This window comes from Tribolium madens, unplaced genomic scaffold, assembly GCF_015345945.1.
Source record: "Tribolium madens isolate multiple individuals breed KSU strain unplaced genomic scaffold, Tmad_KSU_1.1 Scaffold_96;HRSCAF=242;Tcas5.2_LG5, whole genome shotgun sequence".
Taxonomy (NCBI): domain Eukaryota; kingdom Metazoa; phylum Arthropoda; class Insecta; order Coleoptera; family Tenebrionidae; genus Tribolium; species Tribolium madens.
The window spans coordinates 494709-513040 of NW_025401068.1; positions in this window are offsets into that span (position 1 = coordinate 494709).

Below are 18332 nucleotides of genomic sequence, written 5' to 3' on the forward strand. Positions count from 1 at the left end.
CTTATAACTATTCAGTAAAGATACAATACATTGAGATCAAATTAGCAAAAACAACTACAGAGATAAGTGACCCCATATTTAAAAAAATGTACATTAGGTATATTATTATAGGTATGAGGGTATGAGTTTGTGGTTAAATTTCCTCTATAACTTTTATTGAATTTTTTATTAACAGATGTCTTACAGTTTCTATTTCATCTTTATAAATGCCATCAAAAATTTTGAAATCGCACTTTGTTAATAAGATTTTTCAGGATTACGTTCAACGCAAATATAGAATATGGTCGTATGATCGTATGACTATAATAATTATTTATCAACTACACCATTAACAAATATTTTTATGCTTGACTGTCCATGTACCTAAATTTGGTAGGTTTCGTTAATTTTAATATTTTAAATTTATTTCAATACGTATATTACGTATATTACAAAACAATTCATTTATTTATAAATAGTCGATAGTAAATAGTGGATATTTTAAAACTTAGATCGTACAGTTCTCAAGAATACAACTTAAACACCAAAGAAACACACTCTGTTATCAAATTCAAGTAACAAACATACGTTGTGCAGTGTCACGTATTTGATAACAGCTCTGTTCACAGCGTAAAACTGTAATCTAGTTGTTTCGTGCAATCCAAGTTCAAAGCACCACCCCAAAGAAACCAATGCCGCTTGGGTTATAAAGGAATGACGCAGTGCCAAACTCTAATATGATATAAGACTCGAGACTCTTTCTTTGAAAACAACTAATGTTAGAAGTCAAAGTGTTCAAAATTCTGCTCCAAACATTAAAAATGTGTTAATTTGAAAGAAAATTTATTGCTGCGTTGAGAATTTTTATTACCAAATAGATAATAAATGAGTGTAGGATGAAAAGATAAAAAATGTGTTTTTAAAACAAAATAAAATTTTAAAATTTACTTTATTTAATATCTCAGAGAATCGTATTCTTAGAAAATACAAGGTGATTCACGAGGAATAATAAGCCTGACCAAATTCTCGATGCAACCACCATGACCCTTCGCAAGTTATTTTGCGACAACTGTAATGTTGGTTGCATCGAAAATTTGGTCAGGCTCATTATTCCTCGTGAATCACCCTGTATATATGTATTTATGGAAACTCAATAATACAAAACATTTTGTGACTAAACTAATAATAAACTAAAATAATACTACAACGTTTTTACCCATAGTTGAAATCAATGGGTATCGGTAGAATCATTAATACTTTAAGTTAGATAATGAAGTCAAAATTAGAGAGTCAAGCTTTTTATACCAAGTCAATAAGAAGTATAGAACCAAACGTTTTTTTGTTAAACTATTTATTTTTTGAAAAAACTAATTGATAAATGATAAAGAAGGTACTATAAAAATGTGATGTTTTATCAAGAATAAAAATTTTCGAAATTTTCTTTTATTTATAAGCTACAAAAAAAACATTTTTTTAAATGGCAACCCACTATAAAACCATTTTTCACATGAAGGTTATGATCAAAGGATTACAACTATCTACTTTATATTTAGTGTTTTTATCCACAATCACTAATGTAATTTGCTGATTACTAACCTTTTAAAGGTTGGGAAACACATTATTAAATCTCATGAGGAGTAATAATATTATTCTCTTGGGCAGTAATGTGCAAGATGACCAACCTTAAAATTACAAAAATACCGAGAATTTTTTCTTTCAAATTGTCAAGTTACGCATAATATTTTGCTAAATTAGTATTCTAATTAGTATTGCTTTTCTAGCAATACACTGCTCCATTTCGACGATTTTAAATCAGATGCACACATTATTCCAATATTTTCTTTGACATTTCTGAAATGTCAAAAATCAAACGCCATTTGGATGGTCTGCCACGTTTGGATCTTAACTTTGTTAGAATTTTATTTTATCCAAATTGTTGACTGAAAATAATGTGATTGTGAATAAAATAGCATACAAACCTCGCTGGTATTGGCATTACCTACCTCTTGTGCTTTATGCGATCTCGAGGCTGGCGCCTCTCGATCGTATACAGCGTGCGCCAGAACTCGCGCTCCAGAGAAAATTTTCAAGTAAGGTAAGATACCAGGAACATGAAAAAAATGTTTAAAAAATTTTAACTGTCAAAAAAATTTGACACTTATTTTTTGACATTTGACATTTTTTATATATATTTAATGATACTGACGATGTATATGTTTGTATATGTTTTTTTACAATTATTTAGTAAAGGTACAAAAATTTTACCAATAAAAACCACAAATAACATTAAACAGAGTTACAATTTAGGATACAGCTTCCTTGTTTCCTCTTTTAATAGCCTATAGCAAAAAAACTTTGAAAGTTATTTTTCCAATAGAAATAAATAGAGTCAAAGTGCAAACTTTAAACCCTCATAACTTCGAAATTTTTATAGATAATTTTTTTTTAACATTTTTTCCATGTTCCTAGTATCTTACCTTATATGGCATTTTTCTCTGGGGCGCGAGTTCTGGCGCACTTTGTATACAGAGTGTTCCCGAGCTCCGTATTTCTTCGATTACCCTGACAATAAAGAAGATAACGAAATGCTGTTTTTTTGGGCGATAGACATTCATTTTTTCTATGTGCCAAAAATATTTTCGTCATTATAGGTTCTTCTTCTTGGATCTTCTTGGTATGGAAACGATGAACAAAAACACGATTAGCCCGTCACACCAAACTTTTATTTAAAAAAACACAACGCGTTTCAACCACAAAGTGGTCATCTTCGGGTGAGTTTTATTCTATATAGGGTGGCACAACAAAGTTATATTTTTTTATAGAATACCCGGTATATTATGCGCTTATTTGAAAGAGTTTTTAATTCTAAGCACATCCAAACTAGGTTTTATGGGTCTATCATAAACCGTTTATCATTTATGGGCAATTTTATGAAAAAAAGTACCATTTTTGAAAAATCACAAGGGCTTTGCTAGAACGAAAAAGTGAATAAAAACAATTGCAACCATTTTTACTGAGTCTGGTCCTAAATTATTGTGGTTGAAATTCGATCAATCTTTTGCAACTACTGTAGAGTGTTGACATTCGCAAAATATCAATTATCTTGATTTTTCAAGTGAAACACTCAGTATGTTATTACTTTATCGTGTAGAGCTTTTAATACGCTTTCTAAAAAACCTAGGGTTTGGAGGTCTAGAATCAATTAAATTTTGATTTTTTTTTTAATTAAGATATTGCATTGAATTCCAATTCCCATTAGCGTTTCTTGAGTTTTACGCAGTATTTCAATAAACAACTTGTTTTCTTAATTGATGTATGGTGATACTGATAACGTGGCTTTAAAAAATTATCCAGTTTTTTTAGAAGAGGAATCAGATCTGTTTTCTCATCGTTTGAATGCATTTTGACTTTTTGTTAAACTTAATGTCAGTTGTGACAAATAAAATTATTGGAAGCAAAGCTATCGTGGATTCATAATCAATTTTTCAAACAATGTGATATCTAAAATGTCAACGTTAACTTTGCAAATGTATTGTATTTAAAATTCCGTCGGGCTCATTACTACTCATGAAATACCTTGTATAGTTTTAATAAATATGATAGCACATAAAAAGAAGAGAAAAATTATTAAGTCGAAAATCAAGAGAAAAATTAACTTTTATCTTACATGTTGAGTTTTTGAGACCTTAGACCATTGTTTTCGGTAATAATATCAATCAAATATTATTCACAAGTGAGATAAAATACTTACAAGTGAGTAAATTTGACTATTATATTATATTTACTATTATATTTTTATAGGTGAATATTTTAGTTGAATGAAACTTCATTTTTTGGATAGTTGCACCTGTAAGATAAAACGTCGTATATCACACGTGATCGAAATGCCATTGTGAAACTCTTGAGAAGTGTACCACTAGTGCGCAAGCGCACTCGTCGGTCAAAATTCTCAATCGCGTATAATGATGCATTTCTTTCACTTATAATATAATGTACTATTATTTTCTCTGAATCAAAATAATGAAGTTTTAATTAAGTTGAAGCAAAAAACGTTTTTCTTTTGCAGTTTTGGTGTAACATCAAAGATAAAAAATGTTTCTCTTGTAAACTCACTCCAGGGACATATTGTATGAAACAAACTCCTTGATGTTGTGAAGTTACGATAGGTTTCCATTAAAAAAAAATTACTAAGTTAAAATAAATCAATTAGATTAGATTAGATAGATTTAAAATTAAAACTGAAACAGTTTACAGTAAAAGAAGTTGTTATAAAATCTATATTATTTACAAGTTCTTCCTGCTCCTGATTGATTCATTAATCTGTGAGATTCCGATATTGTTACTCTGTACAGATTGTGTAGAATAACTAATTCTTTTAAAAATATTGAACTTTTACGCTGTAATATTTGTAGTCAGAGCTTTGGCGTTCACTCCTTCAAATAAATAAATGGCCATACAGTGTTGGAATACCAAGTTAAAAATTTCAAAGTTAGAACACGTTAAAAAATAAGAAAATACAACATAAGTAAAGTCAATTTCGCCGTATCATTTCCGCTGAATACGTAAAATGTTCGTAGTCACGAAAAATGTGAAAAATGTTTAAGAACGACAAAAAATGGGAGAAGCTCCCAATAAAGACACCAGTGGTATAGCAGAAGGGCAATGGTGATGCAACTAAAAACGTGGACAAACTACTGATCACTTCCGCTACTCAATAAACAAGCATTCTGCCTTGTCAAGTCATCTGTTTTAACTCTTCTATCCTCTCTGACCCGACGTGTCCTCGGCTTTCAGCCGTTTTTCTTTCTATATAAGAAATAAGAAATTGGGGGTAAAGAAATCCGAATAAAATGCTAGAACGTCAAAATACAAATGCTGTCTGCCGAACAAATTAACTTAATAAAAGCAAATAAGTTCAGGAACTTCTTGCGTGAATCTTAGCATATTGAACTTACACATGTATTGCAAGGGAAATCGATCTGTCAAAGACATGTGTCTTTTACAAAACGCACGATTGGACTTTCAATCCATCGCTGATCATGTGTGTATAATTCAAATTGCTCTGTATTCTGGTAAATCAAAGTCTGCACAAGCTATTTTCTTTATAATATTATGAGTATACTAATTTTTAATTTTTATTATACCTCCATCATAATCCTAAATTAAAACACGCTGCAACGTGCGTAATTTGGCCTTTATAGCACGCTGAAATTTTAAAGTTGTCTAGGTAACAAGAAATAGTGAAATGTCTGGACCAATTACAGTCTTACCAATTATAGTAACCGTCTCTTCGAAAACGATTCACAAACAACCTTTGATAATTTTATTGTGTAAATTCACATTTTTTCAATGCTCATAAAAGATCTTAGATGGGCAGGTATAATAAAAAATAGCGTACAACACTCGTTTTAAAACACGCACGACGGGTTTAAGAGCATGACGCGTGAGCGGATAAACTAGTATTATAATACACTATTAATTTTATTTTTTCATAATTTTTTTTTGAGATGTGCCCATGGTTACATACAATCTCAAGTAGTACGCCTACTTGATAGAACATTCTGATCGCCCTATGAAAAACAATAATCGCCGTACAAAAACAATAATGTTATCGCTATGTAATTTTTAAACTACATATGGAGGGTTCAGAAGCCAATCAGTGAAGTCAAATCATATTAAAAATGAGATAATGAAGCAAAATATGAAAAAAAGCTTGCAAAAGTAAAAAACAAAATCTATATTCAAAGAGAATTGTTAATACTTTATAGTGGTGCCTTACGTGCATTGCCAACCAAAATGTTTAACAATACAGTGTCTCCTGAACAACATAAATCATTTGAGAAAAATTGTGAATTTTACTGATTGGCTTCTGTTCACTCTTACAGGGTATTAAAAAAATATTTAATATATAAGACCAAAATCAACAAAAAAGTCCGCAAAGTAACGGTTTCCGAGATATCAAATGAATAATTTTTTAAAATTTCTACAAAAAGCTTCTGTTTTTTGTTTGAAGAGATTAAATAAATGTTTCAAAAAACGAATAATTTCACACCCTTTACAATATTTTTTGAAACAAACATTTGCATTTTTTATTAATAAAGTTGTTACCAATTATAGTGAATTAATTTAATTAATTAATTAATTTTTCAAAATTTTCAACATGCAAATTGGGGCAATGCCTTTTTGTAAACCAGATTTTACTATTATCAAGTCAAATTACTTCTGGGAAAAAGACCAGAAATTTAAAATTATTGTTAATTGTTATTAAATTCTGTGGAGATTTTTCGTTTTTTGCTTGCTTATACATACAGAGTGTACCAAAACTCACGCCAAAGAGAAAAATTTTAAATAAGATAAGATACCAGGAACATGGAAATAGTTATTTTCGATACAAGTGTGTTGTCAAATTATTTTTTAGGTCTGAGACCACATTTTGCGGCACGAAGCAAAGCTGAGTGCTGCAGTGAAGGTCGAAGACCTGAAAAATAAGACAGCGCACGTGTATCGAACAACATTTTTCATGATCGTCAGCGAAATTTAATAAAAAACGTAAATTTATTGAAAATTTTGAGGTTAATTTTGACAAATGTTAAATCAAGTATATAAATTGAAAAAATTATATATTTAAAGTCGCGGTCATTTCATACTGGCCACTTCCCTGTGTAAATTTGTAAAAATTGAGTTGTGTAAATCCGACGTTAAACATCCAATTGTTTTTTTTAATGACATAGCTATCAAAAATGACAATTCTAAAAAAGTCGGGTTAGAATACTTCACATATAAAATCTATTGCGCCTGTCACAATTATTGACATTTCTGGGCAAAACCCACACAATAGAAGTGGTGGGCTAAGTGCTGCCAACTTTAAGATAAATTAAATGGTCACTATGAATTGACCGCGACTTTAGTTATATACCACTTTTCACCTTATGTATCTAAGGGAACAATAATGAAAAATACTTTAAAAAAATCGCTGTCAAAAAACTTTGACATTTATTTTTTGACTTTTGACATTTTTTATGTCTATTTAATGATACTGATGATCTTGTATACAGGATGTTCGGTCCAAGTCGCCCCGACTGATAACACCTAAACTTACTTCTTTTTTTTCAATAAGTAAATATTTAAGTAATAATATTCATTATTGTGTTTATTAGTAAATGTATCAATTTTTTTTAGCACATCCGGTGTTGCCGGAAATGCTACCAAATTTATTTTTTCAAATGGAACACCTATTTTTTTTCCTCGAAACAAAAATAATTGACATGAAAAATACTGTAAACCACTATTTATTACATTTTGCGTAACACAATGCAATCAAAAAACATCTTAAATCTTAGAATTTTATTAGGAAATTGGTCGCGTAGCCTGATTTTTAATTTTAAAACAAAGGTGTGAATAAAAAATGCTTGGATACAGTTTAATTGTTGGTTTGACAAATTTAATTTGTCAGTTTATGAGCGAGTTCTCTTATGGATTTTCTTCGACTGATAACAGAATATTCAGATTTCTATTTTCTTGTTCTTTACAAAGAACCACAGGTTTTTTAGTTTTAAGAAGCGAACCTATTCGTCTCAGTTGTTTTTCAATTCGACTAAATTTTCAACGATTTGGGTAAATTCTGTTTGAGTATTTTTCTCTATACTGTCTTTCAGGTTCCGCTCTATTTTTGATGCACTTAAAAAACACTTCAAGCTGATCTACCAATTCGTCGAAATTAATAACATCCATTATTAAAGATCTCAATAAGATTTATTAACAAATTAAGCTTTGTCAAACAAAGAATTAAACGGTATCCAAGCATATTGCTTTTTTCATGAATACCTTGACAAGTAAACTCCGCGTTGCAAAATTTGCAAATAAAATTCAAAAATTTTGTTTTATTTTATTTACATTATGTAAAGTAAAATGTAATAAATAGTGGTTTACCGTATCTTTCATGTCAATTATTTTTGTTTCGAGGAAAAAAAACATAGGTGCCAAAAAAATTGATGCATTTACCAAAAAAACGAGGAATGAATAGTATTATTTGAAAATTTAGTTTTTCAAAAAAAAAGTAAGTTTAGGTTTTATCGGCCGGGGCGACTTGGACCGAACACCCTGTATGTTTTTTTACAATGATTTAGTAAAGGTACAAAAATTTTGCCAATAAAATCCACAAATATCATTACAATTTAGGATACAGCTTCCTTGTTTCCTCTTCTAATAGCCTGTAGACAAAAAACTTGGAAAATTGTTTTTCCAACAGAAATAAAAAAAAACTCTCATAACTTCAAAATTTTTATAAATAGAATTTTTTTAACATTTTTGCCATGTTCTTGGTATCTTACCTTACATTTTTCTCTGCGGCGCGACTTCTGGCGCAGCCTGTATGGGAGTATTATTTCATACTTATCACGTAAACGTTTTTCGTTTCCTTTCTGTCCTAAATTGCACGTACCTACATCTTTATTTAAACCGCGAACACGCCTTAGAACGTGCTGATAAAATACATTTAAACCCTACAATTTAATTTTTGCTTTCGTTCTTTCTCAATTTATTTTCATTAGTGAATTGGTTAAATCGAGTTTGAAATAAAGACAGTATTTCTCCAAGGAGTTGAACGCAGTTATGTAAAAAGCTACCGACCTGCAAATATAAAATACTGCAAATACAACATTTTATATTTTTTGCTTTTATTTCCACCTACCTAGGTAGGTGGAAAAATCAAACTGTTCTGAATTTGGCATGGTAAAAATATTAAAAATGATCATAAGCTGACGTAAGTGTGAGGTTTGGGCGCCATTTTTATGGTACGTTCCAAACAAAGGGTTTTGTTGTATATTTTAAGGTAGAGAATCCTAAGTTCATCAAAACAACAATGGTGTGCTTATGTGAACGTCCTCATATGTACAGGGTGCTGCATTTTGGATGTCCGAATAGGGAATCTCCGAAACTTAGAGGTTTAGCCAAAAACGAGTGATACATTCTGAGGCTCAGTTTTTGAGAAACGGCATCTCGCTATCGTCTTTTGTTTTCGACTTACAAACAAAAGTTGGCGAAATGTAAAAAAATTCATATCTTCGTTATTATAGAAGATACGGATTTGAAATAAAGATATTATACACTTTTTACGAGGAGTTTAATAATGTAGTTAACAATTTTTTCCAGTTATTCGTTTAGCCGTAATAAAGTTGTATTTTTTTAAATAGAAATCATAGGCGGCTATTGCTATTTTGAAAAGCATATTTTTTCTGATATAAAAAATATATATTTGTAACAGAATATTTTTTATAATTATACTTAAAAAATTAAATACATATTTTGTTTGATAATAGTTGGCCATGGAAAAACTATTTCACTTTAAATGTGTAAATAATAATCAATAAGAGTTTTGTGAACTGTGAAATAGATGAAAAAATATATAAAATTAAAAGACTACATATTTTTAAAAAATCCAAAAATAGAAAAAACAAATGTGTCAACAGTCAACACAATTAGAAAAAACATTTTTTTGAATTTGGGTATTTGAATAGCCATAACGTCTGTTTTGTGTCATATAAAATATATTTTATTGAAGAATTAAAGCGGCTTTTTTTACAACACTCTATACAGGGTGCGCCAGAACTCGCGCCCCAGAAGAAAATGCCATATAAATTAAGATACCAGGAACATGGAAAAAATGTTTAAAAAATTTTATCTATAAAAATTTCGAGGGTTTAAAGTTTGCACTTTGACTCTATTTATTTGTGTTGGAAAAAGAATTTTCTAAGTTTTTTTGCTATAGGCTATTAAAAGAGGAAACAAGGAAGCTGTAGCCTAAATTGTAACTCTGTTCAATGTTATTTGTGGCTTTTATTGGCAAAATTTTTATACCATTACTAAATAATTGTAAAAAAACATATACAAGACCATCAGTATCATTAAATAGACTTAAAAAAATGTCAAATGTCAAAAAATAAATGTACAAAATTTTTTGACAGATAGAATTTTTTAAACATTTTTTTCATATTCTTGGTATCTTATCTTACTTGAATTTTTTCTCTGGGGCGCGAGTTCTGGCGCAGCCTGTATATCACTAGAGGTTACAATGGTAATGTTAGCTTGTTTAAAAACAAATAAGTTGATTTACGATTTATTTTGCATTTTTTTCATTACTTAGTGCTTAGAAAACTCTTTCATTAGTGACACTGGTTGAATCCTTTTAGTTGAAGATGCAACATTTTTTCATGGCCAACTGCAAACAAAAATTAAAGATATTTTTTTGCTAAAAATGTATTACAAATATATATTTTTTAGGTAAGAAAAAAACAAGATTTTTAAACATGACATAACCATCTATGAATCCCATTTAAGAAAATACAAGTTTATCTTATTACCGCTAAACAAATAACTGAAAAAAAAATATTAACTACATTATTAAATCCTACATAAAAAAGTACAGAAGATATGATTTTTTTTAGATTTCGTTAAAATGTCAATTTTTGTCTATAAGTCGAAAACAAAAGAGGATAGCGGGATGTAGTTCTAACCAATATTATTTTCTCAAAAAATGCGCCCCAGAATGTATTACTCTTTTTGGCTAAACCTCTTAGTTTCGAAGATCCAAAATGCAGCACCCTGTACAGGGTGTCCTAACGAGTTGAAAAAGTCCATTAGTGATCTTTAAAAGATAAAATATAAAAAAAAATTGTATAGGACATTGATAGATACTAATCTAGTGCAACACCTAAAATTATTTTCAACCAAACAGCATGTCCCAAAAAGAAGTTACGATACAAACTTGTGTTTCTTTGCATTTTTGGATGTAGCTTTCTAAAACAATGTTTTTACGCTAACTTTTATTAGTCGATTTCACCTAGTTTTAGATATAAAACGTTTTTCTTGACGAAAACAAAACTTTATTATACAAAAACTAAGACAGCTAGAACAATTATTCTCTTACAGTACAGAATTTAAAGCTGTAGCAATTTTGTAGTGATTTGCATTTATAAAGATTAATAAATTAAGAAGTTTGTTAAAAGTTAAATGAATAACGAAATTTGAATGGAACATCCTATTTTTTATTTTTGCATTTAATAGATTGATGAATTGTCTATCTAAAAAAATAAACTTTTAATATCTAGAATTCATACCTAAATGAAAAGATATTTAACATTCAATATTACTGAACATTGTCGATACTATGGCAACCATAGTAATTCCACCACGAAGAACTTATCCGTTGATTTATCCAGAGATTGTAAAAGTCGTTATAAATACTGAAATTTGAATTATTTTATTGTAAAAATAAAGAATAAAAGATTCAGTTTGCACAAATGTGCAACTGTGTTATTTTTTTATGTTTAACGTTATATATTTTTTAGTTATTGATTAAAAACACCTAAAAGTAAATAATTTTAGAAAGACAATTTAATAATTTTTTAAATGCAAAAACAATAAATAGGGTGTTCCATTTAATTTTTTTTAAGTTATTGAACTTATAACAAACGTCTTCATTTTTTATCTTTGCAAATGCAACACATTAAAAAAATATTACAACCTTATAGCTTGTACATACCTTCTTCTTTGTGGTAGTAAAAAAATATTTCTAGGTGTCTTAGTTTTTGTGTAATAAATTTTTAAAAAGTGCATGTTTTCGTCAAAAAAACCGTCTTATTTTTAAAACTAAGCAAAATCGACTACTAAAAGTTTGGTTTAAAAACATTGTCATAAAAATCTACATCCAAAAACGCTAAGAAACATAATATGGTGTTTCATTTAAAAAAACACAAGTTTGTATTGTAACTGATTTTTGGGACACGCTTTATAGTTGAAAATGACTTTAGGCGATGGACTAGACTAGTATCTATCAATGTCCTATATAATTTCTTTTTATTTTATCATTTAAAGTTGTATGACATTAGTCTTAGTACAAACTCCCCAGACGAAGCCTGCAAGTGAACTGCACTAACTACACATTTAAACAATTTTAAAATTTTTCAAAAGTAATAACTAATAATAAATAGTAAAAATAAATAAACAAATAATAATAACAATTTATATTTGCAATAGTAGTTATTACATATTTATATCAAGCGATCAAATTAATTTGTAATAGAGTTATTCATGAAAAATGGTGCCAAGTTAAAATAAAATTTTATTAAAAGAAACGTGAATTTTCAAGAAAAATAGCAAACAAAATTAAAACAATTTTAAGCAAATTAGAAAAGTCTTTAAAATGACGTAACTCCAGATCATAAGTATATCAATCGCAAAAGACATTTATTTAAGTTAATTATTTAAGTCCATGCATGAATAAGCCGATTACAGATTAATTTGATCGTTCGATAGAAGTAAAGAAATGAAAAGGAAAAAAACGTCACACAAAAAAAATTAATTAATTTTCTGTATTTCTACAGAGTTATTCATAATTATGAAGCAATATTTGAACCTCAAAAATGACGTATGAAATGATGTTAAATAAAAACTTGTGTTTTATCTCTACTGATAAGAATTTTACAGCCCTTTGAATGTGAGTACGGAAGTTCATTTTTTTTGGAACCATTTGACTAAATAGTATAAAATTTGGAATATAACGAAAAAAATTGGGATAGTTACTTGCGAGAATATACTTTTTAAACTAGTAATTACGAAAACCGGATACATCTACTCAATTTCCGGTTCCAGCAGTTGCAGATCACATTTTTGTGTTTTCCCGTTTTTTTATCCTTTTAAAACTAATTTTTTATTGCTTAAATCGATAGAGTCAATTTTTTCAAATAAAAAACGCATAAACTTTTATACTACTAAAATGAATCGTTTTAAAAATATTTTAATTTAAAGTGAGGACTGCACCACGCTGAAAATAAAAAATATGAATTATGACTGAATGGCATCTGCGACAACCAATGACCATGTTCACATAAATCGTAGAAAGGCATCTGTTAACATTGACGATAAATTTTTGTGAATTTTTTATGAATTAAATGCTACGAGATTTATTCTAAGTTATGTTTGGAGTCTGAGGTAAATTCATTTATTAAATTAATCGCCTAATAATCGTCCAATCTCACGTTGACATATGACTGACAGCAAAATATGTGACTATGGTCATTCGTTGCCATGGATATCACTCACTCAAAACTCATACTTTGCTTTCAGCGTTGTACCGTTCTCACTTTAAATTAAAATATCTTTAGTGTATTAAAAGTTATGCATTTTTTGATTACTCTATTGATTTAAGCAATAAAAAATTAGTCTTAAAAGGTCAAAACAACGGAAAAACACGGAAAATGTGACCTGCAACTGCTGGAACCAGAAATTGAGTAGTTGTAGCCGGTTTTCGTGATTACAAGGTTAAAAGATATCTTTTTTTTGCAAAACTCAAAAACAAAAAAGAATTTTGAAAAATGTTAATCTTGATAAACGGTCACATTTGAACTTTACGCTACACTAATAATTTTTTTCGAAAAGTGGTTACTTTACAAAGAGACGCTTGATTTCATACTTTTTATTCACCGTGTATACATTTTATTTGGTATTGCAGATTGTCATAGAATCAATTTCTTCAACAGCAGATTTTAAAAGGTTTATTACTGTCGATAATAACGTGTGCGTACTAGCAATAGCAGAGTAACAAAACAATTATTTTGACATATTTTGGACAATCCGAGTCAAAACAAGACTGGACCAGAATTAATTCATTTAATAGGTAGTACGTAAATTATTATTTATTACGTAAATGGTTGAATTTTTAGGACTTAAAACAATACAAAATTAAGGTAGATATATTTAATAAACCCTTAATATGATATGAAGTTATGCCTTAAGCTATAAGCGACCAATATGTGAAGAAGGATTTTCTTTCTCGCATTTGGAAAATGGTACGACAGGCCAAGGTAACTAAATAAACTAAAGTCTCCAGAGGTCCGTTGTGCTGGGTAAGTTGTGTAGAGACACGGCGCAGATATTCATAGAACTGAAAGTAACCTGGAAATGTAACCCTAAGGGATACGTCTTCATTCGATTAAATTCCCTTAGGAATAAACCACGGCCTTTTTGCAAGCTATTGCCGTATGTAAATGCTTTACTTCGCGTTATTGGCAGTGGGTTAATGTTTTTCGCTTACACATACTTCTTTAGAGTCAACGTACTCGCTAAATAATACATAACGTAATTTGTTTTCATCTAAAAGTCAAGTTCAAGTTTAGTTTTAATCAGCACGTAATTTTAATAGAATTTTTTATATCTTGTTGAGAAATACCACACGTTTGGGATATCCGAGTAAACACTTTGTAACTATAAAAACTCTGCATTTCTAAACTTCAACCATTCATTCCTTTTTCCAACGTATACAAAATGAAATACTTTTTATTCTTGTCCATATTGTTTGTATTCGCAGTTGTAGTGGTAAGCCTCATTTTATTTTAACTCATTAGTTTTCTTATTGAAAATAATTTTATAGGCTCCTTACTGCCTCCCAAACTGTGGACTGTTGCCCTTCCAATATGTTCCCTTAAAAGCAAAACTCAAAGCTAAACTTTGTGCTAAATTCTGTGGTGGTATGACTCCCGCGCAAACCCTTTGGTGGGCGTAAATTATAGGAGTATTAAGACTTTAAAATTTTATTGTGAATTCATTATTTTTAATAATAAATATGTATTTACAAGTTACATTAATACGTTTAGTTATTACTAAATTCCATAACATACTTGTAATTTATAATTTATAAAGCGTTGGAATAATATTGAGAAAATTTCTTCATTATTTATTAAAAGTAGTGTTAACAGTCACATTCACATTAAGTAAATTGTATAAAACGCGACTAAAACAGGAATGCAATCTAAATTTTATACAAAGCGACTAAGTTTCGCTGAGATTTTAAAGATAACATTCGGTGTGACATTAGAATGTCAAAGTATGTTTTAACTAAATTCAAATAATTTTGTTTTGGAATGGAAATTGGCTGTGGAAAATTTGACATTGCATTCGTGTTTTAACTATTTTATCCATTTAACGAAATTAAGCTCTGAAACTTCGTGCTCCTAAAATATTTATACAGTGCGATCAAAAAGTCATCCTATCAAGCAAGCGTAGAAGTGTCTGCGGAAGATAAAATGTTCCAATGAAAAATGTAAAATGTCAAAAGAATTTTTATGTAAATTACGACAGGAAACCGTGGTATAGAATAATTCATGGAATAATTGCTTAGGTCAATGTTTTAATTTTTATAAAGTACTCCCTCCGTCCAGAAATAAGTGTACGATTCTCTTTAACAATCATATTTTATTGAAACTTAACTACAACTTAACTTAATTGAGTTATTTAAACTGAATTGATGATGTCTTGTACATACATGTTCATAAAGTCAAAAATCAAACTTTATACAAATTGGAAGCCCATCAAGTCTTTGTAAATGATATTTTTTCATATAACTTACTTTTAATTGTTACCTCTATTTACTCTCATGGTTTGTGGTTTGTATGTACCATACACAGCTGATGAGAAAGAAAACCTTTATTCAAAGTATCAGAATTCAATTTAGAAAAAGCACATGATAAACCGCTTGCCTTTTGTTTAGAGTTAAATTAGGCTTTATACGACCGTTGTTTGCCAAAATAATTTCTTTATCTCCCATTATTTTATTAGGCCGAAGCTTTATATCAGGTCTTGAAAATTCCTGTTTTTCGATTAAAAACTTATCTTCTAAGGAAAACTACGACACTTTTTTTTAAAGTGTTTTTAAAATGACGATGTAGTTTTAGAAGCAAAGCCGCCTTTTCTTAATTTTTGAAAACAACGAAATCGGATACTTATTTCTGGACAGAGGAAGTACTTTTTTGACATGTAACGAATATACGAACTGCCATGCGACATACGTTCTCAACTACTACGCCTACTTAATAGAAAGGCTTTTTGATTGCATTGTACAATGGGTCATTTGTTAATAGTAATATTACACATTTTAATATCATAGTCACTACGTTACTACTTGCAGCTAAAAATGATAAAAACATCGACTCGTCAAAAAAACTAATTGTTATATTTTAAATTGCATGCAAAAAAGCAGTATGTAGTCGATTTCGTGCATCCTGATTCGTCATAAAGTTCAAGATGATAGCAACTGCAGTAGCTTCATGGCGACATATGTTTTCAAATTTGCCTATGCAGTCCACTATAATAGTTAAAATTAAATTTGCATAATTATTTGAAGATTGTTACACATGGAATCTTTTACGCATTTACCAAATAGGTATCAAAGATGTTTAATGCTTCTTTAAACAAACTGAGAAATAAAAATTATTTTTTTGTTGTTCATATCCGTGTTTGGAAAAGTAATTAATCTGGGGGAATTAAGAACACTTCACTCGAACATATTTATTAATTAGGTAACCGATCTCGGCTTTTTTTTTTAAAAGCGTAAATGTAAATTGATTACTTTAGTTATAGACAACGCCTATAAAAACTCTTCTGAAAAACCTTAGTGCACCAAAAACACAAAAACCAAAAGCTTGCTAGCAAATAACGAAGTTGATTATTGAGCAATTCCAAACCGATTATGGCTATACAAATTTTTATTTAATTCACCTCTCTTTTTTCAAATATTAACCAATAAAATAGCAGATATTTACTTCCGTATCCCAACCAATTCAAGCCCATATTCCACTTGTGAAAATATTTATAGCTGTATATTCCATGAGTGAATATTTTATTAAAGAAAATAGATTTTTAAAAAGAGCATGTTTTCGTCAAAAAACCGTATTATTTTTAAAACTAAACAAAGTGGACCAATAAAAGTTTAGCTTAAGAACATTGCCTTAAAAGGCTACGTGAAACGTATGGTGATTTATTTAAAAAAACACAAGTTTGTAACTTATTTTTGGGTATAGTTAAAAATAATTTTAGGTGATGGTCTAGATTAGTAGCTATCAATAATTTTTTTTTATTTTACTATTTAAAGGTCACAAATGGACTTTACCAACTCGCCATTCAGTTCTCGCGGAATGATAGAGAAATTAGAGAAGTCTTTTCGGTGTAAACCCAATGCAAAAGGTATGAAAGAAGAAAACATTAAAGGTAGGCAAAGAAGTTTTTTATAAAACATAAATTGCACTGTCCTAGCAACATAAGATAACTTGAATTGCAAATGCAAATCGTAATTAAAATTAGATCAAGACGTAACGAAATTTGTTTTTTGAGCTGATTATCTTATCTGAATCACCCTACATACTCAAACATTTAATTTCTTTGTGTTGTTTATTTTGAATGATTTTAATGCTTCAAAAAAGCATTAAACTAAATAAAATAATATCATACATGTTTTAACAGACTTTATTCTACAACAACTACCTATTAAAGAAAACATTTATTAAAGGCGTTAGTCATTAACTCAATAGTCATTGATTTGTCATGTTAAATTAGTTTAAAACTAGTTTAAAACCGCAACATAAAAACGATTGGGAGGTAGATAGGTATGCGTTAATGTAATTTATTTAGACAATAAACATATAAACTGATATGAGACTGACTAAACGGTTTTCCATGTTTCTTTCGTTGAGAGAAGTAGCACGGAGCACGGCATTGTTTACTATTACGTCTGTTGTGGTAAAAAGGGAAACGTTTACTTACTTTTTCTTTTTTTCTGCGAAATGAGAAAACCCACTCCCTGTTGAGCTTATTAATTTGTCGATATGTTAAATACAAACAGGGTGTTTTAGAACTCGCATCCAAAGAAAAATGTCATCTAATACCAGAAACATGAAAAAATGTTTAAGAAATACTATCTAAACTTTACCTGTTTTATTGTACACCCTTTAAACCTACAAAATTTTAACTTATTCTATTTAGCCTTAAAAATCAAATAGGTTTGCATTACTTCTTTTTCTAAAAAAGTTATTTTTTTTTAATGTTACCTTATCACCATAGAGTTCGTAATCGATAGATTGGGAGGGGAGAACTATTGTGTGGCCACCACGATCTCCAGATTTGACTACAATTGATTTCTTTATATCGGGGTGTGTTGAAGAGAAGGTGTATCAAACAAGACCCACCACTCCAAATGACATGAAGGAAAGAATAATTGAAGCCTTTAATGACATGTCTGTTGAAATGCTCAGGGCAATCAAACTTATGCGTAGACTAGACGTCTGTCTGACGAGGAATGGCAGGATTTTTGAATATTTGCTATAGAATTAATTAAATTTTAAAATTTTTATAATTAAGATCTTGCATTGAATTCAAATTCCAGTTGGCGTTTCTTGAGTTTTACTCAGTATTTCAATAAACAACGTGTTTTCTTAATTGATGTATGGTGATAACGTAACTTTGAAAAAATATCCAATTTTTTTAGAAGAAGTAACGCAAACCTACTTTTTTTTAACGCTAAATAGAAT